Source organism: Lactuca sativa, chromosome 7 (genome assembly GCF_002870075.4).
Source record: "Lactuca sativa cultivar Salinas chromosome 7, Lsat_Salinas_v11, whole genome shotgun sequence".
Classification (NCBI taxonomy): domain Eukaryota; kingdom Viridiplantae; phylum Streptophyta; class Magnoliopsida; order Asterales; family Asteraceae; genus Lactuca; species Lactuca sativa.
Window position 1 is genome coordinate 68,814,870 of NC_056629.2, and position 22,221 is coordinate 68,837,090.

General features: G+C 34.1%; 1 long non-coding RNA gene across 1 annotated transcript; it reads left to right on the forward strand.

Annotated features, from left to right (window-relative positions):
• Positions 1 to 10,049: 10,049 nt before the first annotated feature.
• Positions 10,050 to 11,071, forward strand: LOC111879803 (uncharacterized). The gene is made up of 2 exons (XR_002846243.3): positions 10,050 to 10,237; positions 10,345 to 11,071. It is a non-coding gene; the product is annotated as an uncharacterized LOC111879803 (long non-coding RNA).
• Positions 11,072 to 22,221: the final 11,150 nt, after the last annotated feature.

The following is a 22,221-nucleotide window of genomic DNA, read 5'->3' on the forward strand; positions in this document are numbered from 1 at the left end:
CCATTCGATACTGTTCGGAGTCCGTATTTCCTTGTTTTAGACTTTGCTAGTTGTGTCGTTCATTCGATACTGTCTGGAGTCTGTGCTTCCTTTTGTTAGACTGAGCCAGACGTATCATTCATCCGATACTCTCCTGGAGTCTATGATTTCTTTTGCCTTAGTCAGCGGTATTACTGCTGAGGCATATGTTATTTTTCCCCTAGTATTTTTACTAGTGATATCCTCATATTTTCTTTAAAGTCAATACCGTATTTTGGTAATAATAGTAATTTGGGGAAAATTACTCCTTAAAACATAAGTTTGTCGGGTCTTGGTAGAAGACTGCTTTTATTTAGAAAATATAGGATTTTTTGGAAAGGACGCTAATACACCGTAGATTCTAAACTACTATCTTTCATAAAGTTATTTTGAATAAAAATGCGTATTTATACTAATGACACTAAATACTTATGAACTCACTAGCATTATAAAAATGCTGATACTCGCTTTCAAAATAACTTGTATTCTCAGGTCAACAATAGACAGGTACATCCCGGGAGCTTTTGTAAAGACAGCCTAGTACTGAGTTGCATCTATATTATTCCTTGTATTACTTTGATGTTGCTATGAAATGTAAACTATGTAAAATTATTACTATTAATGCAATGGTTGTTGTACTTTGATTACTATATTGCATATGTTGTGATACTTGACATGACGTCATCCACCCCAGAACGTTTCCGCCGTTCCGGTTTTGGGGTGTGATAATTTTGGGGGAGCTCACTAAGCTTTGTGTTTACGGTTTTCAGTTTATGTTTCAAGTACTTCCGGCTCGAAGGGGGAGGGCCCGACCTGATCGCACTACATCCACCTATGATTTTCCGCATTATGTGATTTTGAGAATTTTTACTCTGATAAAATGTTGTTATGATACACTTTCGACTGTTTTGATGTGATTTATGTTTTCAAAAAAACTTAAAAACAAAATTGTATCCATATTTTTTAGACGATACAGGTCATTAAGATCATTTATGGTAATTCTGGACATCTTGGTGTGAACCTTTCTTCCACAACAAATTCGACTTTGCTGGATATTATCAACATTATGGATTAGCTTAATGGGCTAGATGTGCATTTCTTACAGTTGTGTAACAAAAAGATTTGGGATGGTGTTTCTACTTCTTTCTAGATTGATTCGTGGTTCAGTGGCATGGTGTTAAAAAATATTTAACCCTAAATTTATAAATTGGAGAATTATAAAGACATTACTATAAAGGACAAGTTGAGTAATAAGTCCTTGATGGTTTCTCTTCGTAGATCTCCTAAAGGTAGGACCAAAAGACTCCAATGGGATGACATCACTAAGTCGTAGGGATGAGCGTAGGACGGAACCTGACCCGTACTGTTCCCGATTTCTCGAAAACTGAATTTGGTCGAAAGTCAATCCCAAGTACCGGGAATGGTACCGGTTTTCGGTACTAGTACCGCTATTAACATCACCGGGAATGGTACCGGTTTTCGGTACTAGTACCGCTACCGACAATACCGATTCCCAAATTTCATGTATTTGAAGTATCAAGTATTGTCCCATATTTTTAAATTCGGTACACTTCGGTATCGGTTTTGATACGGTGCTTGTACTGATACGAGATCAAGATTTGAAACAAAATGTTCATCCCTAGTAAATCCCTAGTAAGTCTTTTTTTTTTTTTGGTAATGTTAGGGATAAAAAGACATAACCGGGTGGGGTACTTCAAGACCCAAAACTTGCTATTATGTAATTTTTCTCTTTTTTCGTGTCTAGTTTCCAGTCTTTTGTAGTAAAATCTTGCCATTAAAAAAAATCTTTTATCCTAAATTAATAAATTTAAAAGGTGAAAATTTGTTTGAGGGCTCTGCTTACTCACTTCACACGCCTCATTGGTCATCATTTCTGTCCCACTTCATCCGAAAACAATCTACAAGACCCCAACATTTCCAATTCATATAAACATAAGTAATGCAATTTGGCACGATCATGGGAAACCAAAAAAACATAATATTATTAAAACCCACCTTGCAAATTTTGGTCATGCTTGTTTCCTGCCTTTATTTATTTATTTATTATAATTATTATTATTATTATTATTATTATTATTATTATTTGTTTAGACTTGGTAAATACATACAAGCCCCTATAAACTCTACAATGTGAAACAAACAAATAAATAAATAAATAAATAAGCCGGTGGTTATTTCAGGACGTAAAAGGCACATGTCATCAAGGCTAGCTCCCGAATGTAACAACTCAAATGACAGTTTCTAATTGTTTAGTTTCTATTGTAGCAAGTTTGTACTTATCGTCTTTGGACTACCGAGAAGGATTTTCAATTTTCATATTTCAAAATGAAAATGATAGGAGTATCAAATTAAACCACAATATTTCTTATATCTTGTTTTTTAATAAGAATATATTTCAAAACAATTATAGATCTATCTATAGAAGAAATTACAGCTTTCGCTTCTTGGAGTAAGCTCATCGTCACATACCCACATACGTGGCTTACCCCAGTCTCGACATTTCTTAAAACCTAAAGAAACCCATTTAAAAACTCGAACTTAGAACTTAGAACTAATCGTTATTGATTCATTGAGAGGATAATTGTAGATAACTGTTTGAGGTAAAAAATAATTACTTAAATAAATAACCAATTAGTAATAACTTGTTATAAAGTGTAACACTATACGATCATATGTTATTAACAATATTATTATATAATGACTTTTCGGTATACAAGATTTTTCAAAAAGAACATTTGTATCTGAAAATTTTTCCATTCCAAATTCTAAAAAAAATTTGGTATATAACTCTTAATTATGAAAAATACCATCATGACTTTGATATATTTGTAAGCTAAGAGATTTTTTTTCTTGTCATGCTCCTTATTTACTTTAACCGTTAAAATTGTTCTGTATGTTTAGGATCCATATAACCAAATATAATATCATCTATATAGATTTGAACGAACATGAAAGAATTTCCATATTTTTTCGAAAAATATTGGATCTACAAAACCATGCTTAAACTTTAAGGTTCTCAGTCTATGTTAGTGTTTCATACAAGGCACATAGAGCTTGTTTTAATCCACAAAGAATTTATCTTAAATATAGTAAATTTTAGGATACTTATCGTTGACAAAACTCAGAGGTTGCTCCACGTAGATAGACTCTTCCAGTTCTCCATTGAAAAAAGCACACTTCGTATAAATTTGATAGACATCAAAGTTCTAATGTGCAATATAAGCAACAAATATTTTCACAGTGGCCAAACGTGGAATAGGGCCGGCCTAATACATCAAAGTTCTAATGAAGCCCACTTCTCCGTCCCAGAAGACTAGCATCTGAAGGCAAGAATGAAAGGCGTGGGCGCCAACATGAACCTTGAGAACTCAATCATCAATCATCAAATACCAATCACTGCCTTTGAAATCGTACTAGTGTCGAGTTGTGTGTGCAAATCAAGGAGTCGACACTCAATAGTCGATAGTCGAGGAAGTAGGAGTGGAAACACTCTAAATCGACTGATTTCTGAGTTCGATTTCTCTCTAAACCTGCTGCCAATGGAATATTTTCAACCTTTTTTTGGGTCTAAAAAATATGGTTTATACTTTGCTTTTATAAGCAATTATAATTTTCCGTCTAGGACCGAAAACTGTTCATGGCCAAGGTGGTGTTTACGGTCATGAACCTGTTCACAGCCCATGTCCACCATATAAATAGATGTGAAGGGTGATGAGTGTGTGTGTGTGTGTGAGACTGTACGACCAAGAGAGAGAGAAATGAGCTTAAGTGTGTGTGTGTGTGTAAATCTCATATGAAGGAGCATCATTCCATTCATCAATACATTGAAGATTCATATTATTCTTCTTCTCCTTCTTCTTATTTTGATTTGGAAACATCCGATTGATTAGGATTCCGCACCATCAGTCGGATCTAATTGATATATCAAGCAGATTTGAGACTTACTGTTGGTATTAGAGCGAAGATTGTATCAATCAATTTGGCTAGATCTGGAGCGTTCTTGATCTTATTTTTGAAGGATTTTTGCGTTTTTGAAAAGTTCTTGGCAAAATAAGATGGTTTGTTCTTCGTGTTTTACATAAAAACGAGTTTTTGATCGAGTTCTGAGCCTAAAAATGTGAAAAACATCGTTTTTTTCGTAACTGTTGAAGGGGTCACTGCTGAAGAAGGGTTCACGGCCCAACTCGTTTGCGGCCCTCATACAGTTCACGGCCAGCAAGTTCACGGCCTACTTGTACGTTCAGCAGCCTCTTTCTAGTTCAACAGGGCCTCTTTCTCGTTCAACGTACACTTAAAAAAAATTAGGTTGCCAGGTTTCGAACCTGGGTCCCCTGATTCCTCAACCCTCCACATTTCCAACTCATCTTGCTTGCAAGATGGTATTTAAAACTGAATTTAATTCAAAACGACTCCTGTTTCGCTCCAATTTCGCATTTTTTACACTTTCAGCCCAAAAATCAATTTCTTTTTATTTTTAAATTCCATTTTCTTCCAAAAATTTCTGACTTTTATTTTTGACTTTTGACCTTAAATTTTGACTTTGACTTTCAAGTTTGACATTTGACTTTCTCGTTTAACTTTAAAATTTTCAAATTTAGCTTTTTGGTTTGACTTTTAAGTCTGAATTTTTAAGTTTGACTTTTTAAATTTGACTTTTAAGGTTGACTTTTGAGTTTTTAAGTCAAAGAGCAATTTTTTTGATAAAAAATGAGTTCTTCAAGCATCCCAGTAAATGAAGTTTTATGTACTCCATCTTGTGAAGTTACGATTAAATTTTTATGTGAGCAAATTGAATTAATAAAAAGGGAGAACGAGGACCTTAAATGGGAGGGGTACCAATTTAAGAAAGGTCATAAACCATTGAAAGAACAACTAGAGGCCAAGACTAAGGACTTCAAGAAACTACAAGATGACTATAGCAACAAGTGTGTCAATTATAGATATCTTCAGAAAGAACTTGATGTTGTCACTGAACAACTTGACACATTGAAAAATCGTTTTGAAAATGCTGAATTGTATTTTAAAAAATATGATGTGTCAAGTGAAAAGGTTGCAACAATGATTGAAAAACAATTAACATTCAAAGATAATCAATCTAAGGGGTTAGGGTATCACAGTGTTCCACCTCCTTTCAATGACAACTATAACCCACCCCTTGAGACTAAAAGGTAGAGACACCTGCTCAGTATGGCCAAACCCATGCACCAACTTCAGTTAAGACTAAACAATCATGGCCAACTAAGGGTGTTGAGATTAAAGATACTAATGATTCTACTTCATGTGCATGTAAAGTAATAGAGGATGAGAACAAGGATATCACTATTGATCAAACCAATGTCTCTTTGAACTATGAATATGTTGCTTCCAACTCGGTTACTTCTGATCAACCTGCTATTAGTAAATACAGGCCACCAAAACAAGCAAATTAGAGTGCCTGCTACAACTGTGCTTGTGGGAACAAAAAGAGACAAGGCAAGGGCACACCACTAGGGGTAGGAAGAGACAATTCCTATGTGAAGAAAAAAACATGTTTTCACTGTGGAGCACCTGGACACATTTCCATAAATTGTCCAAATCGCGCATACGTTCCCTACTACGCATAAGGCTGGCAGAATGCGCCAAGAGGGAGATTCTCCAAAGGAAATCATTCGATATCACAATGGCGAAATGGCGAATGGAATGCCAAGAAGAGCAAGAATTCAACTCCCAAGGCCAAGAATCAAAATCCCAAGTTCAAGAAGGGAATGTCGGCCAAAAAGGCCAATTCAAGAGATGCTCCAACGAAACAAAGACCGGCTAGGTCAAAGTCATCTCAACGGCCGACATCAAGCTCAAAAGCAAGTACTGAGTCATCCATCAGATCAAAAAAGAAATGGGTTAAACCCAACTACAGATGGGTACCAAAAGGTTCAATCTCCCAAATCACCTAATGACTATAATATTTCTTCATCTTCTGTTTGTGATAAACATGACATATCATGGGAGAGAGTACATTGCAAGGATGAAAAAGGTCGACCTAGTTTCAAAATGGATTGGGTTACAAAGACCAAATGATTTTGCTCTGTGCTGGAGCAGCTATGGAGGCATATCATCAGACTTCAGTTTGTTGGTTGTGGCTATCCAAGCACATGATAGGGGACATATCTCAACTGTACAACACTCAGAACTTAGTTTGAGAGTATGTGTCCTCTGCGAGAAGGGAAGAAAGGAAATGATTACACATGGGGTTTACGCTTAACGACGTGAAGAATTTTCGGATCTATTCTGTAATAGAAATGTGTGTGCTGTTCTCAGACATTCTGGATGCAAATTCAATCGGTGACTTACGGTTTGAGTGTTCTTATCGATACTCCTGAGTTTCTCTTACATTGATTCATTTCAAAGAAAATTTTCCTTAATTTCCTTATATGTCTTTCTTTATTAGGCGTTATTGGGAAGTGATAAGAAGTCTAGTGCTAAAGGCCAATATGAAATTCGTGTAATACACGAAAGCCAAATTGTCTAGACTTTGTGTTCAATGTGTTGGTAGGCACAAAGGAGTCAAAAGGAATAGACATTGATTGACCTTGAAAGGACTTGACAATATAAACTTAGATAGCTTCATTTTGACTAGCAATACGACGCTCGGGTAGTTTGAGCATTGAGATAAACATAGGAACCTGTGAGATACACTAAAAGTCATATGTATCTAGAACTGCGGCTCAACATTTCCTTGATGTGTGGACTCATGTCCTTAATTCCAATATTGATATGGCGACTGGGGGGTTCTGATAAAGTAGGTATGTAGGAAATTATTTTATTGCTTTCTATCGGTCGGTCAGTCATATGTTGCTCCCTTTGCGTGATTGGAACATATCCGACTTGGAATGCAACATATGCAATTCTATTTCTATGCATCTTCTATATGTAATTCTTTATGTCTATTAGCCATATGTTGTCCCCTCTTCGTGATCAGAAGATCCGACCTGGGACACAGCATATGCACCCTACTATCTCTCTAACCCCCTATCTATGTTAGTCATACGTTGTTCCTTCTGTGTGATTAGAAGACATCCGACCTGGGATACAACATATGCATTTCTATATCTGCCTTCTTTCTGAATGATTGTCTACTCACCTAAAGTAAGGAGTTCTTTGGAAGTTTTTGATTACCGGGGTATGTCGGGAAGTGGGAAACACGTTTTAGTACATCTAAAGTTGAACTATTTAATAGGTTGCCTATAGATTTCGCTGCTTTATTTAAGTGGACAACAATATCCTTGGTTGTCGTCAGCTAAATCTCCATTTAAGAATATAGATCACATTATCTTGTCACTTATAACCTGTCCAATTTGTCAACATTCTTTGTGTTTAAGTGGATCACAATATCGGTTATTGACCAGATCTAAACATGCAGGTGTGTCCAGATAAACGATATTGGATTGCCTGACAACTTTGATCCCAAAATAGTCTTAAATTTACCTTCGTTTTTGGTTTTTGTTAAATTTGTACATTGTTTTCCCTATGCACAAATTTAAGGGGGGGATTAAAAATTAAAATTTCAAAAACCAAACAAAAAATCATAAAAGCAAAAATCCAAAAATAGTATTATTTATGTTTTATTTTTTTTCATAAAAATCCAAAAATATTTTTGTTTCTGTTTTATTTTTTCAGAAAATATGAAAAATACAAAAATATTATGTGCTGAGTTTTTTAGTTTTTGTTTTTATCTCAAATCTTATTTGTCTTGAAAAGTGAATTTAGATGTAGATGAGACTTATGGAGACTGTATCGAGATTTTCTGAACCAAAGCTCCATCCGTGATTATCGAAGAATTCTCATTCGAAGGAACAAGAAATGAACATTATTCTTTCAACATACAATCTTTCAAACCCAGAAGCAAGGTGAAGCTGTACTTGAAGATTATGTGACAAATTGTATTGAAGCCTCCTCAATCAATTTGCTTCTATCTTTGTACCTACTGAAGTGATCCAGAAGATTCGTTCTCTGTGATATTCTCTCTGAAGATTCTCAAGCTGAAAGCGCTATTTTTCAATTTAAACAGAACCTTAAGAAGGTAGCGTACGATACATGTAAATATTTAATTATAATTTCATCATATAATTAAATGTTTATTTATACTTAATTGTTACTCACATTTGGGAGTTACAGAACCTTAAGAGAGTGGAAACGTTTCACAAAGCTCATATAATCTAAGTTCTCAAGCTCGTATAGCAGTACTTGCTATAAGAAGGTAACATACGATACATGTAAATATTTATTTAAAATATAATCTAATTTTTAAAGTTAAACAGAACCTTAAGAGAGTGGAAACGTTTCACAAAGCTCATACCGATAAGAATGGTCTGTTTGTTACTGCTGAGGCGGAACAACAATATGTAAGTATTTAATTATAATTTTATCATATAATTAAATGTTTATACTTAATTGTTACTCACATTTGGGAGTTACAGAATCGGTTAGTTGAAGAGCTGTTAGAATAAACTCAAGGTGAAAGTCAGTTAACACCCGCTAACGAAAAAGCTGCGTTTGACAAAGTATTAGGAGAGCGACGTGGCCATATTAGAGGCATTGGTCGTAAACCTTCTACTCTCCAGCCGATTCCACAGCCTTCGCAACCATCACGACAAGCATCACAACCATCACAGGTAAAACAATCTACTTTGGTTTTGTGGTGATTATTTGCTAAAAACTTTGGTAATTAGGTTTTTGTCCCAAGTGCAAAAAATAACAACGTACTTTGGTTTTTAGTCTTAGTTTGAAAATAGCAATCTACTTTAGCATCGTAAAATGCATGTTGATTTGGTAATTTTCGTTTTGTGGTGATTATTTGCTAAAATTTTTGGTAATTAGGTTTTTGTCCCAAGTGCAAAAAATAACAACGTACTTTGGTTTTTTGTCTTAGTTTGAAAATAGCAATCTACTTTAGCATCGTAAAATGCATGTTGATTTGGTAATTTTCGTTTTCTGGTGATTATTTGCTAAAATCTTTAGTAATTATGTTTTAGTCCCAAGTGCAAAAAAATAACAACGTACTTTGGTTTTTTGTTTTAGTTTAAAAATAACAATCTACTTTAGCATCGTAAAATGCATGTTGATTTGGTAATTTTGGTTTTGTGGTGATTATTTGCTAAAAACTTTGGTAATTACGTTTTTGTCCCAAGTGCAAAAAATAACAACGTACTTTGGTTTTTTGTCTTAGTTTAAAAATAACAATGTATTTTGATAGTTTTTGTTTATGTTTGATAATTTAACTTATAAGTTTATATATGTTGTTATTAATTATGTAGTTGGAAAATCTTCGTGTAATGCTCAAGGACCCGATATGTAGGGATGAGCTTTATTCGTTTTTTTCAATCCCAAAATAATCGAGGAAACGATGGGAACGAAGATGATGGTATGTAGGGATGACTTTTATTTGCATACGTTGTCACGCTTTGCTACTTGGTAGATTGTAAAACTTTGGTTGTTTTTTGTAATTACTGGCGATGCTAATACCGAACGACATTATTAGTTTTTATATTTAATCGCATGTTATGTAATTACCGGACGACATTATTACTTTTTATATATAATCAAATATTATGACTTTTGATATTTAATTAAGAAAAAACATCATAAATGGTCCCTGTGGTTACCCAAAATCGGAAGTTTAGTCCCCGTGGTTTAAAAACCTCATAGATGGTCCCTGTGTTTTCAGAACTTTTAATGTTTGGTCCTTTTTACTAAATCCGTTAGCTTTCTACCGTTATATGAAGGATATTTCCATCATTTAACTATCCAGGGACCTTTTATGAGGCTTTCTTTTATTTTATTTAATTTAAAAAGAAAAAAAATAATTAAATTTAATATCTAATGGGTCTCTCTCTCTCTCTCTCTCTCTCTCTCTCTCTCTCTCTCTCTCTCTCTATATATATATATATATATATATATATATATATATATATATATATATATATATATATATATATATATATATATATATATATATATCGATTAAAAATCACCACTGAACATAACCCTCATTCTTCCCAACCCTCCCTCTCATCGAGCTCACCGGGAAAAGGAGAAAACGAAACAGCAGAACCGTCGGAGCAGCCCCTGTCACCATCATCGCCGCTGCTGTGAACCACTGTCGTCGTCAGCTGTTGCTTCCGTCGGTCATCTCCGACCAGCCTCATCACCTCTTGCGACCCCTGTAAGTCCGATTTCCCCCTCATTATTTTCGTTTTCCTTTTCAATCGATCAACAGTCTTTGATGAGGAAGAACCGGTCTCTGATTGCGATTCTACCTCATCTAATTAGGATTTCGGCCACCTAGTACCTTTGTAAAACTTCATCAGATGGACGGAACACCAAGAGCTTCTATAAAACCCAGATTGCAAATGTAGATTCGAGTATAAGGAAGCAAAAAAGAAAAGTGAAAGAGCAATGGGACCTCCGTCGAATCTAGATCCAATGATTGCATACCCAGAAAATCTCGACCTCTATATCAGTCCCGATCTCCTCAATGACATTCTTCTCTTGTCCCGATCTCCTCCACCTGCAAATCGATCTTGTTAAGCAACAATGGTGCCACGACGGGTCGGCGAGAGAGAGGGAGAAGTCTAGATATAGTAGCTGCTTCACCATGGTTGCCGGTGTGCTTGATCGTTCCTCACCAACGTTCTTCACGGTTGAAGCACAGATCTGTGCAGATCTAATTTAAGTCACAAGCCGATGGTGCTTGATCTGATGAGAGAGAGACCCATTGGATATTAAATTTTATTATTTTTTTCTTTTTAAAAAAAATAAAAGAAAAGAAAACCTCATAAAAGGTCCCTGGATAGTTAAATGACGGAAATACCTTTCATTTAACGTAGAAATCTAACATAGTTATCAAAAAGGACCAAACATCAAAAGTTTTGAAAACACAGGGACCATCTATGAGGCTTTTAAACCACGGGGACTAAACTTCAGATTTTAGGTAACCACATGGACCATTTATGATGTTTCTTCATTAATTAATTATAATCGGATGTTTGTTTTGTAATTAGCGTCGACACTATTATTTTTTATATTTAATCGAATGTTGTTATGTAATTACCGACGGCATTATTAACGGCAACCAAAATCGTTAATTAAAAAAAATTAAAAAAAAATGTAAATTGTTATTACCGGCGACATGGTTGTTACCGGCGACTATGTTATTAGCGGCGACACACATCATTACCGGCGACATGGTCATTAGCGGCGACATCTATTAATAGCGGCGACAGCATGATCAATAGGGTCGAAGCAGTAGCGACGATTTATTACTGACGACGCGTCGCCACTATTACTATTACTGGCGACAACCCTAGTTATTACTGACGACTTTTGTCGCTGCTAATGATCATTTTCCTTGTAATGATAAAATTACATATGAAAAAAAAATTAATTCAAAATAAGAACAAAATGACATTTAATAAATTAAATGAGAGTTTGACAAGTTTTTTTTTCGGAACCGGCAAATATATATAAAGTGTGACAAGTAAATGAAAAAAAAAAGACTTCATCTATTATATTAGATTTTTAAATAGGTTTTTTTGGAAAACAAATGTTAATACCGGATATGTGCATGGGATGGAAGCACCTTATAAGGCCGGACGGAGTAGAGCGGGAAGGAGGTGCGGAAGCCATTCCCGCTCGGAGGAACACCACACCGGCGGTGCGGTCTCTCTCTCTCTCTCTCTCTCTCTCTCTCTCTCTTGTTAGTGGCTGCAATTTGTTTTTTTCCTTTTTTTTTTGATTCCGGAGGTTTTAACATGGAAGAAGGAAGAATTTCTGGAAATGGCATATTTGGTCCCTATGTTTTGGTCATATGGCATAATAAATTCAGCTCTGAATTGTCTTTATAAAAATAGTTTTTGAAAATTACAAAATAGACACTATACTTTTATATTTTGATTATCATTAAAATCAATTAATTTTATTTAAAAAAATAGTGAGGGAAACCCTTCCCAACTATTCCTTGGGTTTCAGATGAGGGAAAAGAAAATGAATGAAAATGTGGTATGTCCCATAAAAAGTGGGGGAAGCTTCCCTTCCATTCTCTCCGATCTAATAAATTATTAAATTACACTTAAAGAGAGAAAAGTGGACATCGTAGGCTTTAAATAAAATTAGACCCAAATTTTAACCGATTTTATTGAAACTTATTTGAAAATGAAAATGAGTATGTTGTTCGGCCATCCAAGTTTGAATTTTTAGGGCCTATAATTTTTGGATGATCATATTACTCCAAACCCAAACCGTACTAGATGTTACATTTTCTTTATTAAGGTTGCAAGTCTCCTCTAAAGCCTAGATGAATTTTGAACTAATTCAGAATTAAATTAAATTTGTGGTTTTAAAAAAAAAATCGGGAAATCTTCATAAAAGTCCCAATATTTACGGAAAAGTTACACTTTAGTCCTAAGATTTTTTTTTTGAACGAAAAAGTCCCGAAAACCGGCAAAAATTTACAGTTTGACCCTTTTTGACCGGTTGAAACCGGTACCAAATTAATTTGGGACTATTTCGTAAACTAATTCAAAATATTGGGACTTTTCTGTAAACAAAAAATATTAGGATTTTTCTGTAAACAAAAATATTAGAACTTTTCTACAAACAGAACCATTATTATTATTATTATTATTATTATTATTATTATTATTATTATTATTATTATTATTATTAAAGAAATATAAATAAGAATACTATTTTTTGAACTTGTTAGTATTAATATTATTACTAATACATATAAATGAATTTAAGTGAAAAAAAAATAATATTAATGACATTGTTTAAGGGTGAATGTGGAGGAGATGTTGATGCTTTTAGCATTGAAATCATAAATGTTTGCTTGTATATTTTTACTTTGTTATGGTCATTTCACATTTGTTGTTATTGTTTTCAATTCAGAATAATAATACGTAACAATTTAAAAGAAGTTACATATTTGTAAAATTATTTATAAATAGTTTAAGCTAGAAGGATTTCTCACTTTGTATATAAAAATGTTTAAGGTGGATGGATTATTTTTCAAATTCAACAGATCCACTACAAACATCTACATAGGTAGCCCATATCAAAATTCAAAAATATTAATTACAATATCTTGTTTAATAAAAAGTAATAGGACATGTTTTTTGGATTAATACTTTTGAATTTTGATTAACACTTTTGAATTATTCCTATTACTTTTTATTAAACAAAATATTGTTATTAATACTTTTGAATTTTGATATAGGTAACCTATGCAGATGTTTGTAGTGGATTTGTTGGATTTGGAAAGTAATTCTTCTACCTTAAACAATTTTATATACAAAGTGAGATTAAACTATTAATATGCAACTTCTTTCAAATTGTTAAGTATTAATATTCTAAATTGAAAACAATAATAACAAATATGAAATGACCATATACAAAGTAAAAATATACAAGTAGACATTCACGATTTCAATGCTAAAAGCATCACCATCTCCTTCACCTCAACCCTTAAACAATGTCATTAATATTAGTTTTTCATTTAATGCATTTATATGTATTAATAACAATATTAATAATAACAAGTTCAAAAAATAGTATTCTTATTTATATAATAATAATAGTAATAATAATAATAATAATAATAATAATAATAATAATAATAATAATAATAATAATAATAATAATAATAAGGGTTCTGTTTGTAGAAAAGTCCTAATATTTTTGTTTACAGAAAAGTCCTAATATTTTTCGTTTACAGAAAAATCCCAATATTTTGGATTAGTTTATGAAATAGTCCCAAATTAACTTGGTACCGGTTTCAACCGGTCAAAAAGGGTCAAACTGCAAAATTTTGCCGGTTTTCGGGACTTTTTCGTTCAAAAAAAAAATCTTGGGACTAAAATGTAACTTTTCCGCAAATACTGGGACTTTTCTGAAGATTTCCCAAAAAAATCATATCACTCAAATTTAGGGTTAGCAATAGATAACACGACACGACAAAAATAAACGACCCGAAACGAAACTGGGATGAAATGAAATTCGATTTCGTGCTCGTGTCAAGTATAAAAAACATGACATTGTGTCGTGTTCAAAACTCGACACGAAATTGACACGATTTAGCATTTATCAGTCATGTTTGTCGTGTTATTTATGATTAAGTATTAATTAAATAAATTAATTGTTATATTATGTCATCTTTGTCGTGTTTATTGTTTTTTAATCGGTTCTTTTTCGTGTTAGTTAAAAAAACACGACATCGTATCGTGTTACAAAAAACTTTGTTATGTCATGTTGTATCTGACAAAAACACGACATGCTCCCCTACTCAAAATTACACAACCTACACAACCTTCAATTTCTTTTATTAAATGGTTTCCAAAGTTTGATGACTCAAACTTTATAAATTTACTCTTTATAAATTTACTCTGTCCATTTTTAATTAATTTACATTTTAATTTTAGTTTTTATCAAATGACAATTCACATTTCTTGGGTTTTTTTTTTATATAAAAAATTATTCAGAGGATCTTTTGATTTTTTTATTTTTAGCAAATTGCATACAACCTTCAAAATGTGATTAAACAACTCAAGTTTAAACCCGTAAAGGTTGGCCCGGAGGAGAATCTTGCATCTCGCCCAAGCAAGTGTGACCCAAATTTAAGAAAAAGTAGAAATTTATACACAAGATGATCATCAACAACGTTAAATCCTGAAATTACATAGCGTCATAACAACCATAAGCAGATCCACAACCAGTACCTTTATTAACCTAAAAATAACATAAAAAGAAAAACAGAAAGATAGTCCAATAGTACGACTACATGCTATGAATACATAAAAACTACATAGCAACAATATCACAACACAGTGTTAGCAGATCTGCTACCTCCCCTCGCATCCTTTCAGTGGTGATGGCCATGTGGATGTGGCTTATGTGGTGGTGGAGGGTGGTGAACCACATGAGGAGGAGGGTGGTGGACCACTGGTGGGTGGTGAACGATGTGAACCGCTGGTGGAGGTGGGTGGTGGACGACTGGTGGAGGTGGGTGGTGGACGACGGGTGGTGGGTGGTGAACGACGTGAACCACTGGCGGAGGAGGGTGGTGGACTACATGAGGCGGTGGATGATGGTGGTGGGGAGGGGATCTAGGCATCTTTTTTCTGTCTTTTTAGAATCAAAACTCAAAGCGATTCGTATTTGTGAATTGTGATGGTGTTAGTTGGGTTTGAGAAAGATGGTGAGTTTATAATGAATAAAAGTCAAACAAAAAGTCTAAGAAAACGTGTAGACGTGAATGTGGCGGTGTTAGGTACTATCTACATTATCCATGAATTGAAAATGATGTCCAAATTCATCTAACCCACACAAGATTTTAAGTCTTTTGTCTTTTTATATCACATCGGAAAAACATATAATACATCATATATTTTAAATATGACATAGAAAATATCTAAACAATATTTACGTTTTCATTTTATGATATTTTATTTCTTTCTCTCTTTTCTCCTAAGTCTTAACACGATTGAAATTTGCTATTAATATGTCCAATGTAAAACGAATTTCTTATAGGCTCCCTCCTCTCCCCTCTAATTCCCTCCATCTCGTTTGCATTTTAGATTTGATGTATGTAAAAAGACTTTTATTGGTCTGTAAATAATTAAATTTACAAAGTATTATTTTACCATTTGGGTTATTCCCTTATCACATTTTCTGAATTTATGTCCTAATAGGGAAGCTTTGTGACTTGTCAAGAAAACTAATTTGAGAATCAGTTTTGAAATGAAGAATGTAGAAACCTTTTCGAAATTATTCACTCATCAAGATTGAGATTTTATTTGTACTTAATGTTAGTTCGCGTTTAACATAAGCTTTCGATTGTGTTATGAAAATGAATGAAGTAATGAGTTCACATCATATATATGGATTTTGATTTTTATATTATGTAGTTTAGTTTGCTTTTCATCGTCGGTTAGATATCTTAATGTATTTGTGGTGTACGAAAATTTTAGGTGGTGTTGAATATTGTAGGGATGTCAAAAAGTCTCGTGGGGGCCCCGTCCCATATGAGGGCATTTGTTGAAAAAAATCGGGGACGGGGGCGGGGGCGGGGGCAAGGTTAACCCCCGTTTTAATTTCGGGGCGGGGGCGGGGGTTGGTAGTCCCGTCCCGAAACCCCCGTGGGGGCCCCGTTAACAAATTATATAAATTGATATATATTAATTATATAAGTATAATAAATAATAAAATGATTTTTATGTATAAAATTTCAACAAAAACATGTTTTTAAGTTGTTTGTAACATGTAAAATTATGTTATAAATATCTATTTGTTACCCAAAAAATAGTTTCTTTTAGCCCAAACAAGAACTTATTTTAGCCCAAATAAGTTAGCCCAAAATCAATCGGGGGCGGGGGAACGGGAAAATTTTGGGGGCGGGGGCGGGGGATGCAATCCCCATCCTGTTTGCCCCCGTTGACATCCCTAGAATATTGTAAGAAGAGCGTGATCTTACAAAGAGTTACGGTCAATAAACAACATTGATTGGGTTTCTTTAAAGGAAAAATCTTAGAAACTTGGATTATTAGACGGTAATAAGGAATCTATTGAAGCAATTAAAGAAGCCACTTTTTTAGTAATCGGTAATTGTTTTCGTTTTGAGAAATTAAATATCTTCATATATTATATTCATTATGTTGGGGAATTTCAAAATTGGACCATGGGAAATCTAGATCACAAAAAGGAATCGTGTACAACACTTTCCTTCTTTGATATTTCGACCCTAATTGCCTTGGGTATCACGAAATCCAAACTAGGATAACTCCTGAAGTTACAATTCTGATCTTAGGCACAAAAAACAGAATCAAATTTGAGAGAAGATGAAGTTGAAAGTGTTTTCCAGTTTTCTGTGTTTCAAAAGAATCAATGTTTTTTCCCGGACTTATCCATACAACGGATAAAACGAGAACAATTTTCAACTTTCAGAAAATACGAATTAATCCTTGAAGTTGCATCTTTAAAGAATGACAGATTAGTCCTCGTACTGTTTAGTACTAACAATGTTTAGTAAATACAAGTGTGCACTCCCACACCTCCTAACTTGTATTATAACTAAATCATTATTCTTGAAACACTTGTTAAGTCCATTACACTAAAATATTGGTGATCAAATCACCAACAATCCTCCCATATTTTAGTGTAACCTTGAATTAACAACCTTAAAACAAAAGAAAAAACGAAACTAATGCATAAATGAAAATATCGATACGATTGAATTCTCATGTTAGTATATTACACATTTCAAACATTCGAGAAATCAAGGTATCTTAAAGATTGAACCCAACAACTCTTTTGAATATCTGAAGATAATATACACATTAGTTTTACAATCATCTTAACAAAATAACTTGACACTAATTATAAAGCCGTGTGTCCCAATCCATTCTTGATCGTATAAAAGCCAAGTCCCAAGCTCTTTGAAGTGCGGCTACATTTCACGATCATATACGTGATTCTTTTATTCATGTACCTGTATACATTTTATCAAAAGAATCATTAAGAAATCAAATTCATCCTGGTCTCTACAAGTTCAAACACACGTACCTTGGGATAGTTATAATGTGTGTTCCAATTCATATAAATAAGCTTTCCTCATTGAATTCAACCTCAAACATTGTATTAGAGGGGAATTGGGTGTCTCATTCATAAGAATTTACAAGGACTTTAAGCCAATCTCTATAACAGACTTGTGCACTAAGTCTCGCGCCAAACTCTTAGTGAGATGGTCCGCCAAATTTTGTTGTGATTTTACAAACTCAACCGAAATCACATCATCCATGATTAGATTTCTAATCATCCCATGTCTAACATCAATGTGTCTCGATGGTACTTTACCATTAGAAACTTGACTATAAGCTTTCCTCATAGTAGAAACACTATCACAGCGAATAGATAATGGTGAAATCGGTTTCCTCCACAATGGAATCTCATAAATCAAATTCTTTAACCATTCTGCTTCTTTACTTGCAGTAGCCAATGCAATAAACTCAAATTCCATTGTTGAACTAGTTATGCAAGATTGTTTCTTAGATGCCCATGAGATAGCACCTCCACCAAGCAAGAATACCCAACCAGTTGTAGAAGAATGATCTTCTCTATTGGATATCTAACTCGCATCAGAATATCCTTCCAAGACCGAAGGAAATCCTGAATAACAAAAATAATAATCCTTGGTTCCTTTCAAATATTTGAAAACACGATGAACCGCTTGCCAATGTTAAGTACTAGGATTATGAGTAAATCTACTCAATCTTCCCACTGCGAAAGCTATATCAGGATGAGTGCTAGTCATAACATACATCAAAGAACCAATAGCTTGCGAGTACTCCAGTTGAGAAACTGATCTACCTCTATTAGGCATCAACTTCATGCTTGAATCCATAGGGGTGCTAATAGGTGTACAATCACTGTAACTGAACCATTTGAGAATTTTCTCAATGTAATGTGACTGTGTAATAGCAACTCCCTTGTGTTGGATTAGTGTCTAAGTCCATAACTATTTTGGTATGTACCTGACCCGATGGTGCATGGTCCTTTTGGGTTGCCTTCACCAAAGCAACTTGATAGGATGAATTATGGAAAGAAATGATTAATTATGATTTATTAATATATTATGAGAATAATATATTAAAGGAGAAATCATATTGTTTAATTAATATTAGTCAAGAATTAATAAGAATTAAGTTTGTGGCTAAAGGACATTAATTAAACATAAGGGACTAGAACTGTCAATTGTGTGATAGTTGGATATTAGGCTAATGGACTCTATATTAGAGGGGGTGGACGAATTCTATGGGGAAACCCATTAGAAATCGTCCTAGGCCTCTAAGGAGGGAGTCCATGGGTTGCTTAGGGCCTAAGCATCCAAATTAGGGTTTCCTTGTTAGATAACCCTAATAGCCTCACTATTTAAAGATCCCTAGAGCACCAAAAACGTGTGGAAGTAACTCCTTAGGGTTTTGGATGGTTTTGGGCAGCCTCCTCTCTCCTTAATCTTCATCCTCTTGCTCTTGGTGTTTGTGAACCATTAGAGGAGTGACATTTGTGACTCTAAGCTTTCTAAAGTCATGACAAGGAGGATTTGAGATTGTTATTGCTACATAACAATCAAGGTAAGATCTAGATCCCATTCATAAGTTAATTTGATTAATTGTATGCTAGAACTAGGGTTTAAAGTCTTGGATGAATTGCATGTACAATACAGAAACCTAGATCCAACCATTAGGGTTTGTATGAGCACATAGGATGTTCTTATGGCCAAAACCCATCACCTTGTTCATCCGTTTAATCCTTATTCCAAGGATTACATCCGCCTCCCCCATATCCTTCATAGAAAACTTTGAAGACAATAAATTCTTTGTTGCATTAACTTGATTTTGATCAATACCAAAAATCAACATATCATTTACACACAAGCAAATGATCACACCGGATCCAGATGAATCAAAACGGTTGTAAACACATTTTTCAGATTGGTTTAAAGAAAAACCATTAGACAAAATAACTTCATCAAACTTCAAATGCCATTGTTTTGGAGCTTGTTTAAGTCCATACAATGATTTTACAAGTCTACACACTTTTTGCTCATTTCCGGGCAGAACAAAACCTTCTGGTTGTTTCATATAAACTTCCTCATCAAGATCACCATTCAAAAAGGCTGTTTTAACATCCATTTGATGTATCACTAGATTGTGAATAGCTGCCAAAGCAAGCAACAATCTAATGGTAGAAATCCGTGCTACCAGTGCATACGTATCAAAATAATCAATACCGGCTTTTTGTCTAAAACCTTGTATGACCAGACGAGCCTTGAATTTATCAATGGTTCCATCTACCTTCATTTTCTTCTTGAAAATCCATCTACATCCTAAAAGTTTAGAACCAGGAGGTAAATCAAATAACACCCAAACATTATTCTCCATAATGGATGACATCTCTTCATCAACCGCTTCTTTCCAAAATGCAACATCTCGAGACTCCATAGCTTCCTTAAAAGTCTTTGGATCAGTCTCAAGATGAGAGGAATATGAATATTGTTTCTTTACTTTATCCCTCGAACCTTCAACTAAAAATAGTTGAAATTCATCGCCAAATTTTTTCGTGACTCGACCTCGTTTGCTTTTACGAAGTTGCTGTGTTTCTGGAATTGAAACTACTTCCTTACCATCTTATTTAGGCACCTGACTTGAGCTTGGAATCAGATCTTTTGGTCTTTGAATTGAAGAATACCGCAACTCATCAAAAATCGCATCCCGCGACTCTATAATGGTATGAACGGAATATGCCTCATTAGGTTTTATAACATAAAACCTATAAGCTTTGGAATGTTCTGCATATCTAATAAATATGCAATCAATTCCTCTTTCACCTAAATTTTTCTTTTTAGGTTCAGGTAATTTCATAACTGCTCGACATCCCCAAATTCGAAAATAATTCAAATTTGGTGTTTTCTTGTGCCAAAGTTCATAAGGAGTAACTTTGTTCCGTTTATTAGGAACCCGGTTTAGCACATAATTGGCTGTGAGCATAGCTTCACCCCAAAAGCCTTCACTTAAACCCGAAAAAGAAAGCATCGAATTTACCATTTCTTTTAAAACTTGATTTTTCCGTTCAGCAACACCATTTTGCTGTGGATTGTAAGGAGCTGTGGTTTCATGAATAATTCCAACCGATTGAAAGTATTCAGAATCCATGTACTCTCCACCCCTATCTATCCGAAGACATTTTATAGAAATACTCAACTGTAATTCGACTTCGGTTTTATATACTTTAAACTTTTCCAAAGCTTCATTTTTGGAATGTAACGAGTATACATAACAAAACCGACTTGAATCATCAATAAAGGTAACAATGTACTCTTTATTTCCCAAAGAAGGTGTAGCATGGAAATCACATATATCACTATGAATCAATTCCAACACTTTTGATTTTCTATTAACATTTGGAAACGGTTGTTTCGTGATTTTAGTTAACATACAAGTTTTGCATTTTTCAGAATTAATGTCAAAAGCTGGAATCAATCCGGATTTTGACATTTCAACCATTCTTTTAATATGAACATGTCCTAATCTATTATGCCATAACATAGAATTATCAAGATTAGATGCAAAAGTCATACAAGTAGATTTGACATGTGATGCAAAACAACTTATAACATTTAACTTAAAATCACGATCACAATAATAACCAAATCCCACAAATATTCCACATTTAGACAACACATACTTGTTCGACTCGATCACTTGTTTATAACCCATACAATTCAACAAACCACTAGACACATGGTTCTTTCGAACCTTTGAAACATACAATACATCAAACAAATTAATTGTTTTTCCAGAAGTAAACGTAATACTAACAACGCCAGATCCTAAAATTGGCTTTGATCCTTCATCCGCTATGTGTAAGACAGAACCTTTATTTACTATGTTCAACTTCGTGAACCACCATTCATCATTACACATGTGATGTGTAGAACATGTATCAAGCCACCATGAATCTGTATCAACCCCCTGTACAAAAGTAACTTCTGGAGTTAGTAGCATAACATTGAATACTGAACTTACAAGATCAATAGTAATTTGACCTTTGGTTGCAGATTGATCATGAGATCCACTGCCACCACCAGCACCATCTTTTCCACTACCACTTGCACCTTTATTTCCAAGTTTCACCCGACAGTCACGTTTCATATGCCCTTTTAGATGGCATCTCCAACATACAAGTTCCTTGGAATCGTTGGAATCCTTGTATTTTTTGTTGGACTTCTTGTTGTGACCCTCATATTTATGTTTTTTACCCTTGCTCTTGTGATTAGAATTGTCTTCTTTATCACATTCAGCCATATGAACTTGGGGTTATCCAAAATCATATTTTCCCTTTCCAGTTCCTTTGTCATTCTTTTGATCACGAAGTCCTTCTTCGATTTTCAAATGACTCCCAAGTTGAATCAAACTTATCTCTTCCTTTCTATGTTTCAGATGGTGTTTGAAATCTTTCCATGAGGGTGGAAGTTTATCAATCACACTTGAAACAGCAAAGGATTCATCCATGGACATGTTGTGTTGTTTGAATTGACCATAAATTCGTAGGATTTCATTATATTGTTCCATTACAAAATGAGAGTCAACCATT